This window comes from Ostrea edulis, chromosome 3, assembly GCF_947568905.1.
Source record: "Ostrea edulis chromosome 3, xbOstEdul1.1, whole genome shotgun sequence".
NCBI lineage: Eukaryota > Metazoa > Mollusca > Bivalvia > Ostreida > Ostreidae > Ostrea > Ostrea edulis.
The window spans coordinates 84,389,103-84,401,409 of NC_079166.1; the positions used below are offsets into that span (position 1 = coordinate 84,389,103).

The following is a 12,307-nucleotide window of genomic DNA, read 5'->3' on the forward strand; positions in this document are numbered from 1 at the left end:
TTTTTCAACATTGGACACATCGGAGGCCGTTTCCTTAGAAACCAATTATTGTATCAATGAAAAAATTCTTAACAGGATAACCTCCTTTCTGTAACTAATCTACGGTCATAAACTATTTCTAATTCCTTTCATTTCACTATCATATCCCCTTTATTAGTCCAATACCGACGAAGTCGAAGATGTTACTAAAACGAGGAACGCAAAACGGAACAGAATTTTAGAATAAGAATGATTGATGTAGCTAAGATAACACCAAATATTGAAAGAAAATATTTCATTATGATTAAAATCAAAATTTGGGGTAAAAGAATTTTATCTTAAAATTCTGCATCATAAATTGATTAAGCGAAGTTAAACGTTTGTACTAAGAATTTACAAAGCGTTTTGTAAGAACTTTGAAATATCGGCATTCATAGATGTGTTAACTAGCAGCGGCACCTATTGGTAAATAATGGAAAGAGCATACCCCGTTGGCAAAATGTCATTAACGCACATTTACATGTAAATTTACACATAATACCGTGTATGTGTATATTTACAACAAGGAGTGTAGTATGTATATAACAACGACAATTCATGACCCGCAGGTCAGATTTTCATAAATTTCCGTATTTTAGATGCAGAAAAAAGACGGGAAAATGAATGAAACTACGAAAGTAAGGAAATGAGGAAAACATCTGTAAAATATTTTGAAAAAAATACCGGAAGGTGAACTAAGTCTATATTCAATCAGAAATGCAATAGGAATGCGGAACTTAGAAAAAAATTCATCTGGAAAAATACGGAGCTCTGAACTTCGAAACATATATTCAGTTACCCCTACTGATATTAAAAACTTTGAAAAGAAAGTCTTTTAAAGAGAGATCGGGTTCATAATTTAAAAGCATAGGGGTGTGTTATTAATTTATTTACTGGAGCCAGGTCATGAGGTCAGACAAGAAACCAATGGATTTGATGTTTAATGCCGTTTTACAACAGTTGACAAAGAATTTATGTACATGTAGCTGGAGAATGCAGATATTACGGTATGTATACAGGCAATCTACAGTGTATTTTATAGACTGGTTAATTTTGCTCTAGATAGACATTAGGATTCTTCCTTACAGTGTCCATTCAATATTGAATTGACTATCAAAATAACTATGGCACCATTAATTAGAGACATGTGGGTAATTTAACACTCTGGTTATAAGGGGTCTAGCTGTAGGTTGTTTTATTACTAATTAATCTTATTTGTAATTTCATTTTATTTTTTCAGAAAGTGTTCTGTAGCTGTTCTTCATGGATGATTGTGAATATTTCCAAAATGAGGATATTTAAAAAGTTTAATCGAAAAATAGCTTTATCAAATGTGTACCTTCAACCATGACTGTCTAAGTGAATTTTCTTTCACTGCTACAATATGTATATGAATACAGATCCTTTGAAATGCATAAAAAATGGATGGAACTTACGGTGGCCGGTGGAGTTGTTGTGGATGAAACTCGAGTGATTTTATGACCAAATATAGAACAAGTGTCGAAGTGAACAAATCAAAGAACTGCACATGGTTGCAGATGTTTGGTTTTTATCAATTTATCTGTTTATTTGTTAACAGAACTTTGAATTGTAACTTTTAAAGTTTCATTATGATGCAGTAAATATTTCCATAAGAATTTAACTGAAGTTTATTGAAGAATTTTCTCTCTCTTTTTTTTTTTTTTTTTTTTTTACATTTTTTGCAGATTTCCGTATTTCTGTTACAGATTTCCGTATTTCTATTACATATTTCTGTATTTATGCATATTTGTTAGAGATTTCTGTATTTCTATTACACATTTCCGTATTTCTATTACAGATTTCTGTATCTATGCATATTTGTTACATATTTCCGTATTTATGTATTTTTACTAACATATTTCCGTATTTCTGCATTTCTGTTAAAGAACTTCATATTCCCTCATTTCCACATTTTAAAAATGTGTCCGGAAAAAGAGTCTCAATACTCCCGTCCGCATTGTTTCCTTCATTTAAATGCGGAAAAAATCTGGAGATCTGAGGTGCGGGGATCTTATTATGTCAGCAAGTTAAACATCTTGTGTTTGATAGATTATTTTTAACTAACAGAGACTTTGTGACCGCAGAACTCCAATTCTAAATAGGGAGGACATCTAGCAGTTTATTTCTAAACTAAACATTTGTATCTTAATATTTAGATTAATAATGGGGTGACTATTTCATTGCATTCAAGCATAAATTGCCTGTTAGTCTTTTAGCTATTTCATATCTGTTTATATGGATCGTAAACGTAACCCTAGTTTTCATTAATTCTGTTTCGCTTTCTTTCCCACTGTATCTCTTCGGGTTCAACACTAATCCACAGGATGTCGGTAAATATACGAACTTTCACATAAATTCATCCCAAATGAGACAACCTTTCATACACACCGGACTCGTTCGCTTTAGAAGTTCATGTGATACATAGATACGTACTTGTATTATAACCAGATGTAGAACTAAAGTACGAATAAAATCAAGCTCGATTAAGAAGGCTTTGTTTGGGGAAAATTCTTGAAAAAATATTTTATCTTCTACACAGTTTTGTTGGGGTGGGGGTATTCATTGGATATAACATTTTTCAGTGCAAGGTGAAGATAACGAACAGTGATCAATCTCATAGCTCCTATAAGCAATACAAAATAGTATGATTTTTTTCTTTATTAATATTTTTATGGCAAGCTAATGATTTTAAAATACGAATGCAATAGTATGAAGAATATGAAACGGTAGATTCTGTGGATGACTTCCCGCTCTCTTTCTGTAATTTCTGCTTCCCTTTTTCATGATAAACCTAAATGCTGACCTCCTCGTGACACATTACTGCATACATTATTTTCTGTTTTACGTTCCCTTCCGTTTTCTGTTTCATTTTTTGCTCCGCGTTTTACATGTAGCAACACCCAGAAGTCCAACGGGTCTTAAGGTCATGATCCTTTGACTGAAAAAAAAAATGGATTACCAGTTCTTCGGACTTTTTTTGTTGTGCTTGTAGATATTCATCTAATATTTGGTGCCTTGATTTATCATAACAAGTAACAGATCAAATTTGTCCCGTTGATTTTCACTGAGTTATGACCCTTGGACTCGAAGGATAGCATGGAGTTTCTATGTCATGCTTGCAGATATTAATTTAATATTTGATACATTGCTTTACCATAACAAGTTACATGTTAAGGTGGCCCATTACACTAAACTTTGATTCAATGGCTCGTTTAAGCACCTCCTATGAAGTATGATTTCACAATTGAACCAGTGGTACAGGCTCTCAATTATTTTATATGATTTTCTGTGATTTTTTCCGGAATTGTAAGAAAGGTGTTTTGTTTGTAAATAAGAGATTCTAGAGTCTAAATTTCGCTGTAATTTATTGTATTGTATGAATATCTAATAATACATGTTTAGAAGATTGAGATACACGTTCTATCTTCTAGAGAGAAAAAAAGGTTTGGGTAAATTGAAAACAGTATTTATCAAAATGGGTTTTTTTAATTTACGGATAAAATCTTTCAAAACATATCAATGATTACAAAAAAGATATATTACACACATACATTTTGAAAATGTAAAAGAAAAATTTAAATGAAATGGCCACAATTTAGAAATATGAATACATTTTAGATTGGAATTGAACGAGAGAAGAAAAAAGTACCGATCCCGATCAAAATTGATAGAAATTGCTAAAATAATCACATTGTTGCTAATTGTATGGACTTTTCATCAATAAATTAGATTTTTATAAATTCAATTAATTTGTAAACCAATTTACACCAAAGGAATGTAATTTTCTGATCACAATGTTCTCTATGACTACTCTTTTATAGTTCTGATTAGGTTTGGTTCAAATTTGAAAAATTGCAATATTTCTGAATTTTCACCGTTATGTATCAATTACTTTTTAGAATAGATACAGACCCTGAAACGTGCTACTACACCTTAAAAACGAACCGAACCGTTCCGTGCAAGAAACGAACCGTACCGTACCGTGCAAAAAACGAACCGTACCGTTCAAGAAACGTACCGTCCCGTTCAAGAAACGAACCGTATCGTTCAAAAAGCGTACCGTACCGTGCAGAAAGCGTGCAGGATAATATTATGCAAACCCCGCCCCCAAAAGCCCGAAAGCGTACCGTACCGTGCAGAAAGCGTGCAATTTATGTCACGTGACCCACTTTTTCAGCCACAGTATATTATTTTCACAATGGCGCCCGATGGGAAAGGAGGTCGTAGACTATCGCTGGCTATTCGAAGCATTATCCTCAAACATCACGAAGCTGGGTTATCAACTGTGAAAATCACCGAGATGCTTAAAACAAAGTACGATTTCAAAACTACGTGGCAAAGTGTTTGAAGATTTCTAATTCGCTATGAGACGAATGGTTGTCTACTGTTGTATTCAATATGTACTTTCCTACGTACAGTGTCTGAATCATATGAGAAATTTCTAGACCGATTAGAAAAATTGTCACGTTCTACACTGTAATATTTTCATTACTTTATTAGCAATAATTTTGACATATCTTTTTCTCTTCTACATTGATAACGACCCATATAGATAGATGTAGATTGGCGGATTTATTATATACACTAATAAACAATTTTTAATTACATCGACAGAGAAATAAATAGATACATACATGTGTAAAAGAATGTAAACAAGTTAAATTGATGCAAAGCATCAAATCGGACGCCAAAAATTATTCATTTCAGCATTTTCAAGTATTTCAACAATATATAGAAAAGGTATATGAAACATTTTTATTGCAAACTATACACTTGCCTTACTTTTCTGTTAATTTTTTTTTAATTCAATTTCAGTGATCAAAAATAAAGTCAGGGAAATGAAAATCGGACTTCGCGTGATAAAGGATAGGAATATATATGTATTATCATCATTTTATTTGATTCAAAGACAAATGCAACAGATATCTAACATTATTAATTATGAATGACTGAATGCTGACAAAAAAGGACGTACAAACTTCACGTGCAGATATCCTGGATCTTTCATAATGCCGATGATAAATCACAATAAATGTGAAGTGCAGAAAATAATCATTGTGTCATTTGCGACTTTAGTGTATTCAAAACAAAATTCACTTCTTCTTAAAAACTTTTCCAATTTAGGCACTGTAATTTATATCCGGAAACTTAATACGCTTTGTTTGTACACTTACGCACGCCCATGTCGGGGAGCAGTTCATGTAACAACTTTTTATAAAATCGTAAATTAATAAATGTCTGATGAGAAATGAAAAACAAATTGAAACGTAATAACAACCACTAAGACTTAGACTTAAGCAAATTCTAAAAACTTTTATTCATAACTTTTATGTACGTTATCAATATGGAATTATTCCATCGAAGCAATCAAAAATAACGTCTCATTTCCCCATGTGCACATTCTAACACAACCACAAATCCTGCAGCCGATAATCAAAGAGCCGAATAAGACCGATCGAGTGAAAACAAACTATCGAAACGTACAATTTATACAAAGTCAAAGCGTTCAGGCCACGCCCACCTCATTAATAAAACGTGCAAACCGTTCACAAAGCGTGCAGCTATTTTTAGCAGACCGTACCGTGCAAGAAGCGAACCGTACCGTTCAAGAAGCGTACCGTACCGTGCAAGAAACGAACCGTACCGTTCAAGAAACGAACCGTACCGTTCAGAAAACGAACCGTACCGTTCATAAAGCGTACCGAACCGTACCGTGCAACTGGTGTAGTAGCACGTTTCAGGGTCTGTAATCTTTGAATTTGGCTGACAGCAACGAATCGTCGAGGTATTGAATAATTGATTGGTTTTTAAACTTATTTTTGGGACCCAATGCAGGAATGATGCAAACTGATTAAACAATGCACTGCATGAACAGTATAGTATCAATAGTGCGGAAAGTATGAGTAAACTTTTCAGTGACTTAAGCGAAAAGATGGTTTCCGCAAGGTATCAGCTTGGAAACGTTCAATTTATAAGGGTTTACGGAGTATGCAAACATTGGCTGTCCCCGATTCCCGGTGGTTTACGCAGTGGAAACTTGCTGACACCTCACCGTTTCTGTACTACTGAGACTAGTCACCACCCAAGGTCTACGTACTACTGAGACTAGTCACCACCCAAGGTCTACGTACTACTGAAATTACGTTATGACCTAGGTTTAAGCAGTACATAAACTTGTTAATGTGGATAGCATAACTTTCTCTAAAATATGAAAACACAATTGTATCATGGCAACACACTTTAATATCAGTGATATATATTATGTTCCTGAAATTTGCAAATCGTTTAACAATGGTTTATGCAATCACATTTCCTATTCATTGAATAAAGCGTCTACAAGCTAAGATATTACGAACTACATATATATTTCAACAAGACACCGACCTTTCAAATACAATGTTTTTATTGAAGATTAGATGACTTATGTAAATATTATCGAATGATAGCACTAACAATCTTAAGATTGGTTGAACAATCTAGTACTGTACATATACAAAATACTAGTATAAGAGAAACATTCATCTTTTTAAAAGGAACTTAAATTTTATTAAAGAAAAACTGCGCAAGGATTAAACGAAGAATTGACCGTGAAGGTAATCATTTTGCTCTGCCATGTAATTTATTTTTCAATTTTGAAAACGTATAACAAAATTTGGTAACAGAAACCACGTTTAGGCTAAACGTGTGAGCCAGACAACTTCAAGACACGCAGACAGAATGTACGGAACGTGTGTATACTCTTGACATCACACAACACACATCTGGTGTGTCCAGTGGTCCGTGTTTGTCCAACTATTTATTTTGTATTGCTTATGGGATTTATGAGATTGGTCACTGTTCGTTATCTTCACTTTACACTTTTGACCTACCAGAAATGTAATATGTGTGTTTTGTTTCTTCTAATGGTCAAAACTATATAAAAATCTAGAATAACATGTAATATTGACGTTAATTAAATCTGACTCATTACAATGTAAAACTTATACGGTACCAATTTTGATGCACCAGATGTGCATTTCGACAAATAAGTGCGCAGTAGATTAAACCAGCTTGATGTATTTGGATGTACTGGACATAGTTGGCGATATCACCTTGTAGAAAGGTTGATAAGAAGTGAACACAATGTTAGAAACATACTTGATCCTATCATGTATTATAATGATACAGATTTTAAAAAGAGATTTCGACTTAACAAAAGAGGTTGTTTTGTCTATTCTAGACGACATTGATGGTGGTTTGGACAATGTGATTCTGCACAATCCATGGGACCCTACATTGAATCAACTGTTGATAACTGATACATCAGGGTAATATCAAACTCGAAGTTTGTTATCAATAAATTGAGATTTGTTTCGAGGTACACAGATGTAACGTGTCGAGAATCATTAAAAAATATCGCGTGTAATAGTTTCTTTGCCATTCTTTAGACAATAATCATGCAAAATGTCTTGGAAATAGAATTGGAGATGTCTAAAGAGCGATAAAGTAGCATACCTGGTGTTGCGGGACTGATCATGTACTCATATTCCCCTTATTTCTCCAGAAGGGGGATAATGCTGAACTGTTTAGAAATTGGACCAGTTATTTTTCTAAGTAATGTATAGGCAATCTATTACCACGAACTCAAATTAATAAATGTTGTGGTACGATTGTATGTCAATATATACAGCAGTCGAATTTTTATAGAATTCTCAGTTAGATTTGTGCGAAATTTGAGTGCAGAGAAATAAATGTAGTTTTTTCTTTGATACCGTTTTGCCATCGTTTTGTTTATTTTCGGCGATGTATTTCCTGGAATCAATTACTGCAATTCCAATAAAACGGACTTTTCAAATACTGTGACATTTGAGTTATGAAATTAATCACGGTTCGTTATTTCACCTTTCATTTGGAGATTTGAATTATGAGATTAATCACTGTTCGTTATTTCACCTTTCATTTGAAGACTTGAGTTATGAGATTAACCACTTCGTTATTTCACCTTTCATTTGGGGACTTGAGTTATGATATTAATCACTGTTCGTTATTTCACCTTTCATTTGAAGACTTGAGTTATGATATTAATCACTGTTCGTTATTTCACCTTTCATTTGAAGACTTGAGTTATGAGATTAACCACTTCGTTATTTCACCTTTCATTTGGGGACTTGAGTTATGAGATTAATCACTGTTCGTTTTTTCACCTTTCATTTTGGAGATTTGAGTTATGAAATTAATCACTGTTCGTTATTTCACCTTTCATTTGGAGACTTGAGTTATGAAATTAATCACTGTTCGTTATTTCACCTTTCATTTGGAGATTTGAGTTATGAGATTAATCACTGTTCGTTATTTCACCTTTCATTTGAAGACTTGAGTTATGAGTTTAACCGCTTCGTTATTTCACCTTTCATTTGGGAACTTGAGTTATGAGATTAATCACTGTTCGTTAATTCACCTTTCATTTGGAGACTTGAGTTATGAGATTAATCACTGTTCGTTATTTCACCTTTCCTTTGGAGACTTGCATTTTTTTTACAACCTTCTAATGATCGTTTTATAACGAGCATAGCATTTGCAAAATACTGATTTTAAACGAAACTGTTCACACCCTTCCATTATCATTATATATAGATGACAAATTTCAATACAGAGTTGATGTAATACCTATTTACTTTCAATGTATAACCGTATGTTCTTGAAGAAATTGTTCTTGAAATTCATAAACGTATACATCCAAGTAACAGAGTCCATTCCATGTTACACAAACTACATATACACTAGTAACCGAATTTATCAGCAATACAAACCAAGATGTCTTACATAACTTTACTGGTAATGTAGTGAAATCTGTGTTCACGACTCTGTGACGCTCTGACAAAATACATTGTTACGGCACGTTTGGTCGCATTGGCACGTTCTGTCGCCTGACAACGATACGTGCGGTCGCCCGGTGACCGAATGTGCCGTGAGGGTGGACACTAATGGCCGTCAATTTTAGGCCATACCCTAGCACGAATGGTCGCCACCCAAGCCCCCTGTCCCAAACGCCAACTTTTCATTTGTTTTGCAAAATGGGTGTGTGTTCATGTGTGTGTGTGCGTATTTGAGTGACGGTGTGAGTGTGTGCGCGCGGGTGTGTGCATACATGTGCGTATACGTGTATGTGTGTATATATGTGTGTGCGTGCGTGCGAATGTGTGTGCATTCATGTGTAATAAAGTTTGTTTTACATTACACACGCACGTACCTGCACACATTTGTGACACAAGTCCAGTACGATACAAAGCCAACAAACAAAAAACTGGACATTTCTGGATGGAATTTGATGGAAATTTATTTTGCAAACACACGAGTTGCAACATTTTAGCAACACAATACTAAATACATAGCATCCTTATGGCTCGCCGTTTTTACATTTATTCCTCTTCAAAGATAACTCATAAATATTATAAGACATCTTATAAAAGATATAAAATATCTTAATATGTTTTTATACGAGATATATCATATAGTAAATATATCTCATATAAACTTTATAAGATGTCTTATTAACGTTTTTGATTTAAGATATCTCATTAACTCTTAAAAGATATTTTATAACTTTTATAAGGTATCTTATAACAGAAATTTTATAATATATCTCATACATTTTATAAGATATCTTGTAAAACATATAAGATATCTTATATGTTTTAGAAGATATTTTTTAAACTTTATAAAATATCTTATATTTTTATAAGATATCTCATAAATAAAGTATCATATTGTTCTGTAATACTTGGACTTGAGTGAAATATGTGACCTAGATTGTTCTAGAGTTCGATGTTTATCACGTAGTAGAAAGATGACGAACTGTGTCTTTCAAGAATGTACCAAAACATTTATTCTGATTATGAATACAATGTGAATTTAGCCGATGATAATACATGTACTACCATTTGCTATGGTTTGATAAGAAAATGAAATCTTTGAATTCGGCATAAACAACATTGCCTGGGCAGTGCAGTTTTAATTTTAGTGAACATAATATTCATGAACAGCACTTTACCACTTATCATGTTAACTTATTGTAAAAAGAATCCATCAGTACTATCAAAACAAAGAATTTAAGCCAACTACTGCACTAGCGATAAGCATGAAGTAAAATGTACAAAATAGCTACAGAATTGGTACTTTTACAAAGTACGAATCAAATTGAACAGATGGAGTAAGCACATCTATAAATTTGCAACTTCATAGGTACATGTATGAAGCACTTTTCATACATGAAATTCGTTCTCTCAAAATAGAGCCACTATCTCTTAAAGAGAGAGATGTGAGTGTATGTGAGATAGAAAGATTACATGGGATGATTGTAGGGGCAGCGCGGGGATAGCTCTGACTTGTTGAAGAGTAGGCGTCTATGGAGGAATATTAGTTTTGTGGGTATATCCATGCCATGTTTCGTGCACTCTCTCTTCTTGTAGGCCTACCCTTTTACACCACATTTATGAAATGCAAAATTAGACCCTATATTATCTGCACACTTGAAACATGTCGAAGATTTAAAGAGCTGTTTCGAATCTGAATAAGATGTGCTGTGATTCTTTCTAGGGAGCGTCCATTAGTATACGATTGTTAATAGAAGGGTATTAGAAAGCGCCATATCTCACTTATAGCTATAATCTGGCAATTCAAAATACTCGTTCGGTTTGATCAAACCGGAAGAAATTGATGAAGAATTTGGAGGAGATTAAAAGGGAGGAAGAGAAGGAAGGGGAATAGATGCCGAGGAGAAAAAAAAAGCAAAGTTGGGGTTTTGGAGTTGGGGCATGGGTGGCAACCATTCGTGTTCGGGTATGGCCTAAAATTGGCGACCAATCGTGCCCACCCTCACGGCACGTTCTGTCGCTCGGCGACGATACGTGCGGCACGAATGGTCGACGGCGACCAAACGTGCGGTACGAATGATCGTCGGCGACCAAACGTGCAAAAACGACCAAACGTGCCGACACAATGCATGTCTTACCAAAGGAAGGGAAACAATTAACACAACTCCACAATTAACTCATTCTTGATTTTATTACATTATCGAGCACAATGATATCATGATTAATCCCTGCCCATCCCACTCTAAACAAAACAAAAGTAGCAACAAACATAAACTGGGGATCAAATCGTAAAGTTTAGATAATTTGTTCAAATACATAAATGCATGCATCATCTTAAAACTGTCTTATCATTAACAGAAATCAATATCTTCACTCCCAAACATAATAAAATGGTCCGTCATATTAACGGACTGAAACAACATAATGTTGTAGATAACTTTGAAATGACAAATAATTACACATATAATTTTATTCCGGCAAATAAAAACATATATCATCTAACAGTACACCTTTATGGAGGTTTGGTGAAATGGCTTACAAGAAACTTTCACTAAAACACTGAAACTGGCGATGAATCCCTACCTATCATTAACTATTCTAATAAACAGATTAATTATTAGACATTGTAAGTTTGAGCAGAGTTTGCACCAGCAATACCAACATTACATATCACATCAGTAACACTTTACACCTTCCAATCACACTCAACAATTACATCAACAGCATTGACAATGTCCTCTGTTTACATAGTTCTTACATAACTTATCACGCAATAAAGTCAGTACATATTCATCAAGCACAGCAGATTGACCATTGACCCCTGTGATTAATTCCAAACCAACAATATTCATTTTTAAATTAAACTATGATCTTTATACCTACTACTAAATCACCGGGAAAGGAAAGATAAAGTCTCCCTGGCCACAACTCTCGCTCGAGTCAGCTTGCTCATATAATTTTAGAATGTTATTAAAAAGTTTTCATGTACAGTCTACTCTGAAAATGAATTGTTCATCACATCCACAGATTGATCACTGTTCGTTATCTTCACCTTTTCATCCAAGGTTCAGTATACCAAATGTAGGACTATATAAACAGCTTTACCGGGGGTTTAACCTCAATATAACAGTTACACATAAGCGATTTCAATATAACAGATAAATGGAGTAGACTGTATAATCAGTTATGTCAGTCTGTTTCTGTTGGAGAGTATTCTTACAGATATCTAATGGAAGTGGGGGACACCTACTGCAGCCCTATCTAGGGATAGTTCATGGAACTTAAATCAATACTAGATTAGATATAGATCCTGGAGTATGTTTTAACAGTTTGTACATCTGGCTGTAATGTAAAGTGTACATCTGTACGTGTTGTAAATTGTATACAATGTAAATTATATTTCTGTAGGCAATGCA

At 34.0% G+C, this 12,307-nt stretch overlaps 1 protein-coding gene across 1 annotated transcript in view; it reads left to right on the top strand.

Moving 5' to 3' along the window:
* The window catches only part of LOC125673012 (uncharacterized), a 1,263,960-nt gene that overhangs the window by 617,105 nt on the left and 634,548 nt on the right, over positions 1 to 12,307 (top strand). The window lies entirely within an intron of this gene.